Genomic DNA, 17,154 nt, shown 5'->3' with positions numbered 1-17,154 from the left:
CTTAGCAACCAATCAGCCATTGGACCAGATTCTCTAAGCTTCAAAAGTGATAAAATGGAGAGTGATAAACAGTCAGCCAATCAGATCCTACCTGACATTTTTCAAACACAGTCTGTGACATGGCAGGTAGGAGCTGATTGGCTGACTGTTTATTATTCTCCATTTTATCACTTTTGAAGCTTAGAGAATCTAGCCCATGGTTTTTTTATTATCAAACTTTATTTAAACCTTTGTGCTTGTAGTGACATACACACTTTCAAATTTCCCTGTAACAGCTGTAATACCATAATTCACCTCACATTAAAAAATCCTTTGATAATTGTTCTTTTTAGAGGAGTTTATTAGCTATTAATGCGCACATACAGTGGCCCAATCCTTCCCATCTAACCAACATGAAAGCAACAGTCTCCCCAACGGCAATGTCTGAAACCCTGGAATTCAGTAGATTTGATGAGTCAAATCAAGGCTGAAAGGCATGTTCAAATTGTTCAGGGCAGATGCTGCAAAGATTTGTTAATCGATTTGGTTTCCCAAGGCCTAATTCACCGAATCAATTCATAAGACCTTAGCAGGAAGATTTGCTTTCTCATTCTTTAGCACAAGGATATGTCTGCCGTGAAATAGCAAATGAGGGAAAAATCTCGGATCCTTCCTATAAATAACAGCAGGTAGAACTGTATATCAGGAAGGCCACCTGCAGAGACTGCACCTCTATAAAATTAGAATACAGTATTTGAAATTTGAAATTTTTATTCCAGTACTCTATATATTAAATCCTAAAAATAGTTCCAGGAAATATGTGCTCTTTGCTGAGACTCATCCACAGCAAGTAAATTCTTAGACAAGAACAAAAAAAATCTGTACTGTATATAAATATAACTTGTGTATATAGTGAACTGAAACATTAGATACATTGAGAATTGTACACTGATGGGATATTCATTTAGTGTCAGTGTCCACAAGTCGAAGGTGTTCTGACTGTTTCTCCAGCATCTTGCTAACATGACAGGTTAGTGAGGGCACTGGCTTCAGCCACTGACTGCGCTGGTTGGGTAAGAAGTGAAGCAGGCAGCTTCTGAGAAATGTCAATGATGGAGTTTGTCCTCTATCACAATTGTGCAAAACACATAACTTATACAAATATATATATATATATATATATATATATATATATCAGGTCAGGTGTTGTGTTAGGTGACTGCCTCATCTTTAAAAGCCATAAGGCACTTGGCAGGTGAGCTTTAAACCAGGAAAATACACATGTCCACTTTAGCTATGATGTGTCGGCAGTTGGCAGGCTCTTGAGAAACAAATGCTAGTGTAGGACTTGCAGTGAAATGGGGTCCCTTGGCGATGGGCTGCAAGCTTAAATGCATTGATCAATTCATGAACTAAAACCCCATTATTTATTTGATTGATTGTATACTAAGGTGAGTTAGTTCACTATGGAGAGTGTTGAGTCCCTGTATTTGTATTTATTAGAGCATGTGGTCACAGGCCACTTTCACCCCAACCTGGGAATGGCGAGTGCTGTTTGCACCCCATTCGCAGGGATGGCGAGTGTTGTGGTACTCTGTATGTGTGTATATATATATATATATATATATATATATATATATATATATATATATATATATATATATATATAGTTAATACAGGTTGAGTATCCCTTATAAAAATATCCGTTATCCAAATTATTCCAAAAACCATACATTCCCGAAATCAAAAAAATTCAGTATCTGAGATAGGACACAAACTTTGTTTCATGTTTTGGATCCTTGCTTTATGCACAAATAAAATATATTTGTGTGTTTTCCATAAATTTGATGTGTCAACATAAACATAAATGCAAGATACCTAAATATATCTCATTGAAATATAAAAATATTCTGAAATAAGGAATAATCCGTTATCCAAAATTCTTCTGGTCCTGAGCATTTTGGATAAGGGATATTCAACCTGTATATTGTTTCTTCATATTGTAAAATAATTAATTCTCATCAATTGTATTACTCCATATTCTGTTACTGTTGCAGCCAATGGTTTGCAGTGGTTTGGGGGTTATCCATGGTAAATTGATTTAGACACCTTTGAGGCATAACTGACTTCCCTTTTGGTTACAATTACACTGACAGTACATAATATATTCTACATTTTGAATGTTCTAGAAAACACCCACTTTTTTAGTGAAATTTAAGACATTTATGTCCAGTGAACAGTGGCGTAACTACAGTAAGGCAGCCCCAGCTGCCACTTGGGGGAGCATGTGGCAGCAGGGTCTGTGTGGGCGCCGGCGGCCAGTGCACATAGCACTTACATGCCTGCCGCAGCGCAGCTGCCAGCGCCGCTGCCTGAGGTTGAGCGCCGGAGTAAGCCGTAGCGCGGGTGCGGCCATGAAACCTGCGTCTCTCAACTACTGTACACAGAGACGGCTGTTGGCTGCTGTGTACAGAATAAGCGGGCGAGTGGGCGGGGACGTCACACGCTGATGAGGAGCCTGAAAGCCAGCAATGAGGGGGAGCAGATAGACAGCCCCACCACCCACCCAGTCCAGTCCTCACAATTATTATTATAATAGAGGTACGTTTTTTCTACAAAAATAAAGAAATATATGTAAGATAGATAGATAGGTAGATAGATATGGGGATGCGGTCATCTATTAGAATTAACTTAGGTCTACAGTCATTAGGTCGACCCCACTAGGTCGACTGGCAGGAAGGTCGACCTGACTTAAGGTCGACATGGGCCAAGGTCGACATGACTTAAGGTCGAATTTGCATAAAGGTCGACATGAGGGAGGTCGAATGGTCATAAGGTCGACATGGGTTTTTCGCCACAGCATCTATTTGCTGCTGAAATTGGGACAGTTGGGAGGTATGTACTAGGCAATAGCTGAAACTAGGATTTCTGTTGCCCACCAACACGCTGTCCCCCAGTCCCCATCAGTCTGTCTGCATGTGTGTAACTGTGCACAATATACATATATACATACATAAAATCACACACACAAGCCATACCTCCCAACCGTCCCGGATTCGGAGGGACATTCACGATTTACGGCTGCTGTAATGGGTGTTGAGGCTGCTATATATAGATTGACTAGCGGGGATGCATCCGCTACAACTACCTTCCTCTTCTCTCTTTGGGGTTTATTCTAGTTCACTCTTTCTGACAAAATACTTCTTAGATGGACAAAACCATGTGCACTGCAGGGGGGCAGATGTAACATGTGCAGATAGAATTAGATTTGGGTGAGTTATTTTGTTTCTGTGCAGGGAAAATACTGACTGCTTTATTTTACACTGCAATATAGATCTCACTTTGAAGAAAAACCCCACCCAAATCTAATTCTCTCTGCACAAGTTACATCTGCCCCACCCGCAGTGCACATGGTTTTGTCCATCTAAAGGTGCGTACACACAGGGGCGATTTTGTGCAAAATTGGGGGAAATATGGTCGCTGAGCGACCATATTGCCCGCAATGGGAGTGTGCACCGGCGATATATCGCCGGGTGCGCGCTCCCGTTTTTGCCCCTGTGGTGATCGCTGGTCGCAGGAACATGCTCCTGCGACCAGCTGATTACCACTGCCGGGCTCCCCCCGGCAGTTTCTTTTTCTGAAACTGAGCAATATATCTCCCCCGTGTGTACACAGCATAAGAAGGATTTTGTCAGAAAGGATTGAACTAGAATAACTCCCTTTGTAACCACGTTTACTTAGTTGGTAGGATAGCACCCCCGCTAGTCAATCTATATATAGCAGCTTCAACACCCATTAATCTAGGGTTTAATTTTTTCTTGTGTGCAGATCTCAACCACCTCCTCTCTAACTTATTGCAAAATTATAAAATAAATAAATAAATAAAGGGGAGAGGGATAAAGTTTAGACCTGATCTCATTATCTATGTTTTACCACTTTGGAGACAACATACTGTATTCAGGGGAAACATTCATCTAAAGCCAAGGTACACACACAAAGATTTATCTGTCTAATATATTTGGCGATGTATTGGAGATAATGAGAGTCCATTTTTTGCTGTAAAACTGATAATATGATTGTTTGGATTAGTTTGATAAATCAGATGACTTTAACCAATTTTTCTGAATGACTATTGTTTGTTGTCCAGCACATGGGAGCAAATTGTTGATTCCGTATATTACCAGATTTTTGTTCCCACCAGATAGATTGGACAGGTAAATCTGTAGGGATGTACCCATGAAATCTCCCCCTCTTTAATACTTGTAAATATGAGACTTGTCAGATTCATGTTTTGATGCTCTTTAAAATATTTTGACAAACTATGGGGTAAATTTTCTAAGACAAACGAATACGGCCAATGCCGGGTACAACTGTATACAACCGGCATCGGCTGTATTTTCAGGAAAATACGACTTGTAAATAGGGCAGATTTAGTAATATTCCATATTTACGGGATTTGTATTTGCCGATGGAGAAGGCGGCTGTATTTTTTTAAAATTTGTATTCTACATTGCAGTGGAACTACAAGTCCCAGCAAGGCTGCACTGCATGCAGGGACTTGGAGAACCACAAGTCCCAGAATGCAGGACATTAAAGGGCCTGCTGGTTCTTGTAGTTGGCGAAAGTTAATCAATCGCACATTTCAGGGGAGGAGCAGAGAATGGCGATGAAGGACAGCGTTTGGTTATTTTCTAGATCCTGTGTACCTACATTACATGGACTGAAGCCGTTCCACGTCGGAGGAGCCGTGAGTATAATTCCTTCCATTGGTACCCACGGATACTACTAGAAAAGGGGACGACCTGCGGGATACAGTCATTGGGTCACCACCAAGTAGGTAGAAAAGCATTAGGTCGACATGCAATTAGGTCGACATGACTTTGAGTCGACATGGGTTCGGTCGACAGGGTCATTAGGTTGACATGGTTTAGGTTGACAGGGTTTTTAGGTCGACATGGGGAAGGTCGACAGTCAAAAGTTTGACACGGGGTTATTTTTACTGTTTTTTGAGCGGTATTTCATGCCCTAAGCATCCACTAGGGGGTGGTGGGAGAATAAAATAGTGTGTCGAGCATAGCGAAGCATGGCAAGCGCAGCGAGCCATGCAAGGGGACGCGGTGGTACGTTTTGGTGTCTATGTTGACATGACATGTGCCGACAGGCTTTACTTCATGCCCTACCATCCACTAGGGGGTGGTGGGAGAATAAAATAGTGTGCCCGAAGCAAGGCGAGCGTAACGAGCCATGCAAGGGTAAGCAGTGGTACGTTCTAGTGTTACTGTTTATGTTGACTGTATCGTCAGTCGGGTAAAAAATAAACAGTCCACTTTTTCACTTTTCGACATTACCCATGCCAACCTAATGACCCTGTAGACCTTACTCCTGTCGACATAATGATACTGTCGACCTTTAGTCATGTCGACCTTTAGTCACATCGATCTTTGTGCATGTCGACCTTAAGCCATGTCCACCTCGACCTAATACTTGTCTACAAACTTGTTGTAGACCAAATGATCCATATCCTGACCTGCAGTGGACCGATAGGTAGGTATAGTGTGTGTGATTGTAGTATGTAATAAAGTTGTACTTTTATTATGTGTCTGTGTGTTTTATTTAACTATTTGCATTGTTGTAGAACTACAAGAACCAGCGGGCCCTTTATTGTCCCACATGCTGGGACTTGTGGTTCTCCAAGTCCCTGCATGTGATGCAGACTTGCTGGGACACGTAGTTCCACAACAAAATAGTTTTATTCAGTGTTTTACACTGCAATCAGCCCTGTGTCTGGCGCCCCCCTGCAAACTGAAATGTTGCGCCCTCCCTTCCATAGCCCATAAAGGGACAACTCGTGCTACAAAAAAAAGTTTTGTTAGAGTCGCTCTTCCCATTAGATTTTTTTTGTTACAGTTTCCCTTTCCCAGGATTATTTAATGGTTAATAAGTGTTTGTGTCAGTATTTGGAATACAACTATGAAGGCATTTTACTATGAAGAGCCCCCTCCTATATGTGTATATCCACCCCCACATTATATAGATGAATATAGAAGACAGATAGATCATACTTGACTACTTTTGAAAACTAAGAATCGTGACTCTCCTGTGAAAATGTAGGACAGTTGGGAGGTATGCATTAGAATACTACTACCTGCTATCGTCTAGTGCAGGGCTGGGCAACACCGGCCCCCCAGATGTTAGTGAACTACACATCCCAACATGCCTTGCATCAGTTTCAGCATGGCCACATAGCAAAACTAATGCAAAGCATCATGGGATGTGTAGTTCACTAACATCTGGAGGGTCGGTGTTGCCCAGCCCTGATCTAGTGACTAGAGTCCTCCAGCTGTGGTTGATTTACACATCGCAGCAAGCCCTGCTACAGTTTTGCTATTTGGCAATCCTAAAACTGTTGCAAGGCATGCTGGGATACGTAGTTCAACAACAGCTGGAGAGCCAGGTTCCCCATCCCTGGACTATAGAGTAGGAATGGCCATGTTCAATGATGAGCACTTTTGCCATTGAAGGGGTAGAACAAGATAGTTTCCAACCATTAATGATGCAGAAGTAAGATTATTTTTTTTCTTTTTTCTCACAAAGTGGCAGGAGGCAAAGTGTAGCTCCACCCTCAACACTCCCACAAAGCCCGCCCCATGCTCTCATTGGCCCACAGCCTGCTGAATTGTAAAGCAGGGGTGACCATCAGTGTGTGAAACCATTGATTCCATATAGATGGTGACCATTGATGGGTGACCCAACGATGGCCATCCCTACTAGAGGAAAACAAGAGGTTGTGATCAGTGCGCTACTATCTGCAGCTGGAACTGGGACTTGTCAGGTCCCAAAGGTGAGTGCAAATAGATAAAAGGAATGTACCAGCGCGGGCTGAGAAAAATAAAGTAGGTAAACAGAACGGTATCCTTTACAGTGTATTTATTATTAATAAAGTTATTATTGTATCATTTATATACTTATAAAAATGTATGTAGAATAAGAGGGGTACAATAAAATACGTGGACATTCAATGTGGGATGGGAAGGATGGTGTAACCTGGAGGACCATCCCATCCGGACTCATCATCCGAGGCAGCCATTGGAATTTCCATCAAATCCTCCAGGTTACACCATCCTTCCCATCAGAGGCACCTATTTCACCAACTGGACTCTGTTTCGGGACCGTATTGGCCACCTGGTCACCTGCTATTATGGGACTACAACATAAGATGTCCGTGTAGTAATATGCATATTTGTATGTTTTTTTTCATTGTAATTTTGATGCACATTGAATGTCCACGTATTTTATTGTACCCCTCTTATTCTACATACAATTTTATAAGTATATAAATGATGCAATAATAACTTTATTAATAATAAATACACTGTAAAGGATACCGTTCTGTTTACCTACTTTATTTTTCTCAGCCCGCGCTGGTACATTCCTTTTATCCATCCCTACTAGGGGGTAGTATTAGGAAGTATGATTCTGACAGATTAAAAAGCTGTTAGCCAAGTGACATTGTCAGACGTACAATTGTGCTATGTACTGCTGAAAGAATATTGGGGGTAATTCAGACTTCATCTGTGAATTCACACAGCAGCCGATTATCGATACACTTTGCATGCGTGTGGCCTGTAGTATGGATGCACATGGCCATCCTGTGATGAAGTCCTGCTACTCTTTCTATACGCAAACTGTTTGCAGGGTGATTGACAGGAAGTAGGCATCTGGGGGGAGGAAACCGGATGTTTTATGCTAAGAAAAATGCTAGGAGTGTCCGGAAAGCTGCTACGTGTGCCTGAGCATTTAAGCGGAGGGTTAGTGATGTCATCTTCTGCCTTTTTCTGTGACACTACCAAGAAAGTCTCTGGCTACTATGGAACAAAAAACAAGATCATAGTAGCGCTCAAAATATGAAATTATAAATATATATATATAAAAACAATTGGGCTGATTTTACAGTTAATAATTAAAGAATTTATTAAACACAAAGGCAAATAAAATTTGACACTATCCATGAATATTTTAAGAACATATAATAAATACTTTGAACTCATAAGGGCCCTCCTGCCTCCATGTCGGTTTGTATCTACAGTACTTAGTTTAAGCTCTGTTTCCAATTGTAAAGCGCAACAGAATATGCTGTGCTATATAAGTAACTATATATAAATAAATAAATAAGGTCCTCTCGAATAAAGACTATCCATTTCTATAGTGCCCCAGGGAGTCTTGTTCAAAGACAAGATGGAATTGAGTAGATTGAAAATGTTACCGTCTAACATATGTGTAGGAATTAGATGACGCTCCTTTGCCTCCTAAAGATGGGTTTATAAGTTGATCTGTGATTAAAGTCCAGTACACTTTGGAGGATTGACTTCAGCTGGTCTCACAAGTCAAAGTGGAGGGTTTTAGGTCCAAAATGGCAGACATGCTGGTACAGATTGTGCCTGGGGATGGTTCGGATTAATCCAAGGTTGAACGGTGCAAGTACAGATGCAGCGGGTCTCGTCTTTGCAGGGGATGGCAGGGGACGCCATCCCCCGCCGGCCGCCGCAAGGGGACGCGTGCGCATCACGAGATGCGCGCGCGTCGCCTTACAATGGGGCTTCCCCCAGGCCCTCGCCGCCTCGCCGAGGGTCGCCCCTGGTCCCCGCCACCTTGCCGTCCCCCCAACCCTGTCTGTCTCCCTGAAGTGGAAACGGACAGGGTTCCCATCCCCCCACCGACGGGAAACTGAGTCTCAGTCAGATGGAGCGCCTCTCCGCCGATGATAGCCAGCGGACAGATTCTGGCGCTGGCGGGGCAAGAGTGAGAGGCGCTCCATCTGTAAGTGAGGTTCTGAAGTGTTTGGCCAGATCAAATGGCTTTATCAAAGGTAGATCTACCCCCACCAGAAGATGCCAAGTTTCCACCCCTAACCAGGGCCGAAACTAGGTGTTTCAGCGCCCGGGTCGGCAGTCACTTGTTTCCCCCCCCCCAAAAAAAAAAAAAACACCAAATTACTGCCTTGGGGACAGGCAGCGGGGGGTCCGGGGACTGGAGAAGGTTAACTCCGGCTCCTAGCGCTGCCGGACGGTGGGCGGGAAGCAGATTTTGAAAAGACTTGCCGGACTCTGATTGGCTGAATTCAGACAATCAGCGTCCGGCAAGTCTTTTCAAAATCATCAGCGCTTCCCGCCGCCAGGCAAATAGCGAGCGGCTGTGTATGTGAAAGCTGCCGCTACAACAGTCCCTGGACCCCCGATGCCAACATACCTGTGTGCAGCCAGCAGGGGTAGGCAGCGTCCAGGGGTCCAGGGACTGGTGTAGCGGCAGCCTTCACTCACTCCATCTCCTAGCGCTATCTGCCTGGCGGCAGGAAGCGCAGATGACTTTGAAAAGACTTGCTGAATTCAGCCAATCAGCGTCCGGCAAGTCTTTTCAAAACCTGCTTCCCGCCCACCGCCCGGCAGCACTAGTAGGAGCCGGAGTTAACCCACCAGTCCCCGGACCCCCGCTGCCCGTCCCCGGGACCCCGGTAGGAGCCAGCGTTAACCCACCAGTCCCTGGACCCCCGCTGCCCATCCCCGGGACCTCACACTAGCGCCCCCACCCTCCAGCGCTCGGTGCGCGTGACCCCCTAGCCCCCCCCTAGTTACGGCCCTGCCCTAACACCAGTCTCCTGTCAATCAAACTGTGGCTGCTCTGTAACACCTATGCATATGGATGTTTTTCGCTATTTGGCCTCATGCAGGGGTTTAGCAATCCATGCTGAATTAGATCCATTCCTACCAATATAGAGCAATTGCCATGTGCTTATGAGGACCAGATCCATGTCAGGATCCATGGACTGGACTGACGAGGAGAATAGACAACGCTTACTCCTGGATATAGACACTGACATGGACTATGACCTAAGGTCAGCCGTAGCCTGACTGGAACCTACTACAAGTACCATACTGTAATTCAATGTAGCAGAGCTGAATGCATACATCTAATGTAATGCTGGGTACACACCAAAAAGATTTGAATTCTATGCAAATCGTATGCAAATTGTATGCAAATTGTGTGATTGGATTTGCATACGATCCGATCTCATCTGTATTCAGATGAATGGATCTTATACAGATCCTACCTGCAGCAGGTAGGATCAGAATCGGATCCAATTCGGATCTAACCAAACGATTTTTACCCAATCTGCATCCAATCGGTCTGAATTGGATCCAGATTGATGGGATTGTGCCCAAATTGTTTTGGTGTGTACCCAGCATAAGATGTATGCAATCAGCTACTAACCAGGGCTGACCACCCCCTTAGAAAATCACTCAATCAAAGGATCATTATATACCATTAAAATATAAACATATAAAAACAATTGGATTTACTTCATGGTCATTTTAATAAAATAAAATCAAACACTGAACCAGATGCATAAATACACACTCAAGCACTGTAGGTGAACCCCCTTAAAACATTGTGATGAGAACTGTCTATTCCTATCATGCCTCTATACTTCCAAAAAAACCAGTCTCTGGAAGCTTGTGAAGGTTAGAAGATGCAAAAGTCAGTATGCTCCATTTAGGGGAGTGGGCAAGGGCGTAACTACCATAGGTGCAAGGGGTGCAGCTGCTATGGGGCCCAGAGCTGAAGGGGGCCCATCTTTGCTGTGTAATTAATATGTTTTACATACATTTATCACCATCAGTTGCCAATTAGGGGGCCCTTACAAACTATGGGGCCTACGAATCTTTAGGTACGCCTCTGGGAGTGGGGCTTGCTTACTCTGTTCCTCCAACATGGAGGTTTTATTCACTGGCAATAGGGAAGTAGTGCAGTGTGCCACTCGCAGATCAAGCATGAACGGAGACTTTGGTTATTCTGGTTCACTCCTTCTGGCAAATTCCTTCTTAGATGGACAAAACTATCTAGGAATTTGCCAGGAGTGAACCAGAATAAAACCCTCTATCTTTATTCCACCAGCGGTGCGGTGTGTGGTATCCAGCTTTAAATAGCTTGTAATCCATAATAAGAGTTTTTATTGGATGGATTTCCCAAGGCTGGTTCGGGCAGTCGTCCACCTGCGGGGTGACAGTAGGTTTACAGGGCATTTTCTCTTGCTGATGCGTCAACTGTTCTTGAGGGATATGGTTACTAGGTCTACAGGCATTGGGTCGACACCATTAGGTTGGACCTGTATTAAGGTTGACATGCATTAAGGTGACTTAAGGTCGACATCGGTTAGGTCGACGGGGTCATTAGGTTGACACAAGCATTAGGTCGATATGGGGAAGGTCAACAGTCAAAATGTCGACATGGGTTTTTTCACATTTTTTGGAGCCGAATATGTGCCGACATGCGGTATTTCATGCCCTACCATCCACTAGGGTGTGGTGGGAGAATAAAATAGAGTGCCGAGCATAGTGAGGCACCGCACCAAAGCATGGTGAGTAGACGCAGTGCTACGTTTCAGTGTCCATGTCGACTGTGTCGAAATTCTGGACAATTTTTTTTGAAACACCTCATGTCAACCTTTTGACTGTCGATCTTCCCCATGTTGACCTAATGCTTGTGTCGACCTAATGACCCTGTTGACCTAACCCATGTTGACCTTCAGTCATGTCAACCTTAATGCATATCGACCTTAATACATGTCAACCTAATGGTGTCGACCTAATGCTTGTCGACCAACATGTTTTCTACCCAATGATCCCCACCCATTCCTGATTAGGTATTATACCCTCGTAATGAGGCATCTGGTTTGAACTTGATAACAATTAATCAATCTAATCTCATTAAATATATAGAAATAGCATAAAACATGAACGGGATGTAGACCATATTTGTATTTACATAAAATCTTATCAAATAGACTAATAATAATAATAATAATAAATATAAAGCAGATCATTTACCTAATTGATAGGTAGAATTCAGGCAGAAATAAACATTTACTTCTGGGTTCCTGGCTGGGATCTTACAGATAGTAGATGTCATGTGATAATGTAAGACTGAGGCATGGCACTCCGATAGGAAGTTCCCAGTCACACGATTAGGGCTGGACATCCCAACCGCCAAACATCAATTCACAGTTAGGTTGGAAAACCAATATGGATCAGTGGACAAGAAAAAATAACACATGTTGGACCTTAAAGCAGTGGTATCCACCCAGAAGTAATACGTGCAGTGGTATCCACCCAGAAGTAATACGTGCAGTGGTATCCACCCAGAGGTAATACGTGCAGTGGTCTCCACCCAGAGGTAATACGTGCAGTGGTCTCCACCCAGAAGTAATACGTGCAGTGGTCTCCACCCAGAAGTAATACGTGCAGTGGTCTCCACCCAGAAGTAATACGTGCAGTGGTCTCCACCCAGAAGTAATATGTGCAGTGGTCTCCACCCAGAAGTAATACGTGCAGTGGTCTCCACCCAGAAGTAATACGTGCAGTGGTCTCCACCCAGAAGTAATACGTGCAGTGGTATCCACCCAGAAGTAATACGTGCAGTGGTCTCCACCTAGAAGTAATACGTGCAGTGGTCTCCACCCAGAGGTAATACGTGCAGTGGTCTCCACCCAAAAGTAATATGTGCAGTGGTATCCACCCAGAGGTAATACGTGCAGTGGTCTCCACCCAGAAGTAATACGTGCAGTGGTATCCACCCAGAAGTAATACGTGCAGTGGTCTCCACCCAGAAGTAATACGTGCAGTGGTCTCCACCCAGAAGTAATACGTGCAGTGGTATCCACCCAGAAGTAATACGTGCAGTGGTCTCCACCCAGAGGTAATACGTGCAGTGGTCTCCACCCAAAAGTAATATGTGCAGTGGTATCCACCCAGAGGTAATACGTGCAGTGGTCTCCACCTAGAAGTAATACGTGCAGTGGTCTCCACCCAGAAGTAATACGTGCAGTGGTATCCACCCAGAGGTAATACGTGCAGTGGTCTCCACCCAGAGTTAATACGTGCAGTGGTATCCACCCAGAAGTAATACGTGCAGTGGTCTCCACCCAGAAGTAATACGTGCAGTGGTCTCCACCTAGAAGTAATACGTGCAGTGGTCTCCACCTAGAAGTAATACGTGCAGTGGTATCCACCCAGAAGTAATACGTGCAGTGGTCTCCACCTAGAAGTAATACGTGCAGTGGTCTCCACCCAGAAGTAATACGTGCAGTGGTCTCCACCCAGAAGTAATACGCGCAGTGGTCTCCACCCAGAAGTAATACGTGCAGTGGTATCTACCCAGAAGTAATACGTGCAGTGGTCTCCACCCAGAAGTAATACGTGCAGTGGTATCCACCCAGAAGTAATACGTGCAGTGGTCTCCACCCAGAAGTAATACGTGCAGTGGTCTCCACCCAGAAGTAATACGTGCAGTGGTCTCCACCCAGAAGTAATACGTGCAGTGGTCTCCACCCAGAAGTAATACGTGCAGTGGTCTCCACCCAGAAGTAATACGTGCAGTGGTCTCCACCCAGAAGTAATACGTGCAGTGGTCTCCACCCAGAAGTAATACGTGCAGTGGTATCCACCCAGAGGTAATACGTGCAGTGGTCTCCACCTAGAAGTAATACGTGCAGTGGTCTCCACCCAGAAGTAATACGTGCAGTGGTCTCCACCCAGAAGTAATACGTGCAGTGGTATCCACCCAGAAGTAATACGTGCAGTGGTCTCCACCTAGAAGTAATACGTGCAGTGGTCTCCACCCAGAAGTAATACGTGCAGTGGTCTCCACCCAGAAGTAATACGTGCAGTGGTCTCCACCCAGAAGTAATACGTGCAGTGGTCTCCACCCAGAAGTAATACGTGCAGTGGTCTCCACCCAGAAGTAATACGTGCAGTGGTCTCCACCCAGAAGTAATACGTGCAGTGGTCTCCACCCAGAAGTAATACGTGCAGTGGTCTCCACCCAGAAGTAATACGCGCAGTGGTCTCCACCCAGAAGTAATACGTGCAGTGGTCTCCACCCAGAAGTAATACGTGCAGTGGTATCCACCCAGAAGTAATACGTGCAGTGGTCTCCACCCAGAAGTAATACGTGCAGTGGTCTCCACCCAGAAGTAATACCTGCAGTGGTCTCCACCCAGAAGTAATACGTGCAGTGGTCTCCACCCAGAAGTAATACGTGCAGTGGTCTCCACCCAGAAGTAATACGTGCAGTGGTCTCCACCCAGAAGTAATACCTGCAGTGGTATCCACCCAGAAGTAATACGTGCAGTGGTCTCCACCCAGAAGTAATACGCGCAGTGGTCTCCACCCAGAAGTAATACATGCAGTGGTCTCCACCCAGAAGTAATACGTGCAGTGGTCTCCACCCAGAAGTAATTCCTGCAGTGGTCTCCACCCAGAAGTAATACGTGCAGTGGTCTCCACCCAGAAGTAATACGTGCAGTGGTCTCCACCCAGAAGTAATACGTGCAGTGGTCTCCACCCAGAAGTAATACCTGCAGTGGTATCCACCCAGAAGTAATACGTGCAGTGGTCTCCACCCAGAAGTAATACCTGCAGTGGTCTCCACCCAGAAGTAATACGTGCAGTGGTATCCACCCAGAAGTAATACGTGCAGTGGTCTCCACCCAGAAGTAATACCTGCAGTGGTATCCACCCAGAAGTAATACGTGCAGTGGTCTCCACCCAGAAGTAATACGCGCAGTGGTCTCCACCCAGAAGTAATACGTGCAGTGGTCTCCACCCAGAAGTAATACGTGCAGTGGTATCCACCTTTATGGGTGGTTTCCACCTCCTAGTGAGAAGATAAACAATAGGTGTCTATAAATGATAGAACTCAGGTCTGTGCCTAGTGTACAACAGGATTTGTTGCGGCCCATAAAATTATGAGCTAACGGTCAAGCAGGGTCCATACTCTGATCTGCAAATGACATGGTGGATAAATATCTTGGATAAATGTGATGCGTGTTGGCAAGAAATATATCCACAAGTGTTTTGCAACTTAACAGTAAAGCCAAAGGGCATAATGCTGAGTTAGACACGGCTTTGCCCTTGACTCTGGTTGAGATTAAAAGTGCTGAAAAGTGATAAAATAGAGAGTGATAAGCCATCAACCAATCATCTCCTACCTTTCATTTTTTCAAACACAGACTGTGACATGGCAGGTAGGAGCTGATTGGCTGGTGGTTTATCCAGGGCTGGTGCAACCCCTGTCAGCGTCCCAGGCGTCCCCCAGGGCTTGCACCGGCCCTGGAGTATCAGAATTGCACATCAGAGATTTCCACAGGGTGGGTGACTTGCACCCTAGAGACACCAAATTGTACAGCACTGTGAGACTATCATGTGGTTTTTAGCTCCTATCACTAAGGAGGAGCCGGCAGTGCAGGGAGAGTCTCCAGGGGCTGTACTGCATCTGGGCCTGTCCCCAGAGTGATGTAACTAAGGCTTCCTGTAAACACCCAGCCCCGGTTGATCTAAGCCCAGGTTTTCCGCAGCATCACACCCCTCCACATGACACCACTCCTCCTGCATTTGGGGAGACTATTTATTGCACAGGGTCACTAAAACCGATGCCGCCTCTTGACTGAGACACCCACTTTGAGCGTCGTCAGATGCAGCAAACATACTCTGTGCATCTATGAATTTACACCAGCATCAGTGTACATTATCCAACTGAATATGTATGATTCTGTAATTCCCATAAGATGCAAGCTCTTCCAGCATCTGACTAGCCACACCCTTGTAACCTCCCTATCACGTCCAGCAAAAGACAGCTGCTACCATGAGTCTCAGTATGTACTAAAGCACTGTATGAACAAAGCTGGGACTTACATGTACTGTATGCACAAATGAAAAACATTGCTCCATTATGCCTGACCTCACGGCTGTGTCCGGCTCAGAATCAAGCCCCCAACAGCAACTGTGTGTGTGCTTTATTGTTTTGATGAATTAATTTCCATGTCAGTATATTGCTTGCTATGAAGTCTGGTCTTGTGTCAGTACCTACATGTACAGATGGAGGAATGAACTGAAAAACATTGCTCCATTATGCCTGACCTCACGGCATGTTTAATCATGTACACTCTTCATGACCAAGAAATGCTGTAATGCACAGTAGTTTCTTAAAGCCTAGTAGAGCAATGAATAACATACGGGTGGTACACTGTACTGAACCGGAGAGAAAACCAGGAGTCTCCGCTAGCAAATAAACGATGTAAAGGAGATATTCATAGTCCTCGTTGGTGACAACATCTGCCACCAAACCCTATGGGAAGCAACCTTCCTGGCTCCATTTCCACCAGCAAGAATTGCAGACAAACACCGGGCACACAGCCCCTCCAAGCTGATGGATAACTAATACTATAATAATAACAAAAGCAGCAGCCTTCCTAGGACCAGAAGAGGAAGGATGCTGATGTGGGATACATCGGGATAGATAATTATGGTTACATTTAGCTGAATGGTTACGATTTCTACAGTGATTGATACATGTTACAGTTTGCTTTCTGCTGTCTTCTATGATTCTACTACACCACCAGCAGCTGTAGAGAAACATCAGCCACCAATGACTGCTTTATTATGGACAGCTGATATTCTACTGAAGCCCCTTGCACACTAGATGATTCAAAAAAAGAAATCACTCATTTTGGCCCTTCACTTTTGAATAACTGCTTAGTTCTTAGTTTGTTTGCTCAATGGTAACAATGCGTGCTCCAGCGCATCGTTATCGACCCCACACCATCATCTGTGCTGCATGCTCGATGTTGACTATGATATGCAGCAGTTGGGGAGTTCTGATGTCAACCAAAGAAACCTATTACTGGTATCGTTCACTGTGTACGCACAATATCATTTGCCCAGGCTCACCGTCGATATTATTCATGATACCGGCGGTGGAGCCAGTTGTCTAGTGTGTAATGGGCTTGATAGACAAACACACTTCTCCCACCAGCAGCTGTAATAGTCTTATCTTATTGGTAGGGTAGACAAGACCATCTTTACTGCACATCCTGATTCATGTCTTTGTATGCAATGTCTTTATAACAATCCCCTCTTTGTATAATGCAATTTATCAGCACTGTGTACATTTTATTAATAACAATAATAATTATATTAATAAGAACAAGTACAATAAGAATAATTGAAAATATTGAACAATTTATAATGAACATACTATATATTATATAACATATATTATATATTACACACACAAACATATACTATATTAAGCCTTTTTTTAACTGGCATCTCTGCAATATTT

The 17,154-nt window shown here is 44.4% G+C and overlaps 1 protein-coding gene across 29 annotated transcripts in view; it reads left to right on the top strand.

Annotated features, from left to right (window-relative positions):
• The window catches only part of NRXN2 (neurexin 2), an 847,024-nt gene that overhangs the window by 193,278 nt on the left and 636,592 nt on the right, over positions 1–17,154 (top strand). The gene's annotated exons all lie outside the window — the stretch shown is intronic.

Source organism: Crinia signifera, chromosome 11, assembly GCF_055691185.1.
Source record: "Crinia signifera chromosome 11, ASM5569118v1, whole genome shotgun sequence".
Taxonomy (NCBI): Eukaryota; Metazoa; Chordata; class Amphibia; order Anura; family Myobatrachidae; genus Crinia; species Crinia signifera.
The sequence above is the reverse complement of the archived record's forward strand: the minus strand, read 5'-3'. Positions and strand labels throughout refer to the sequence as shown.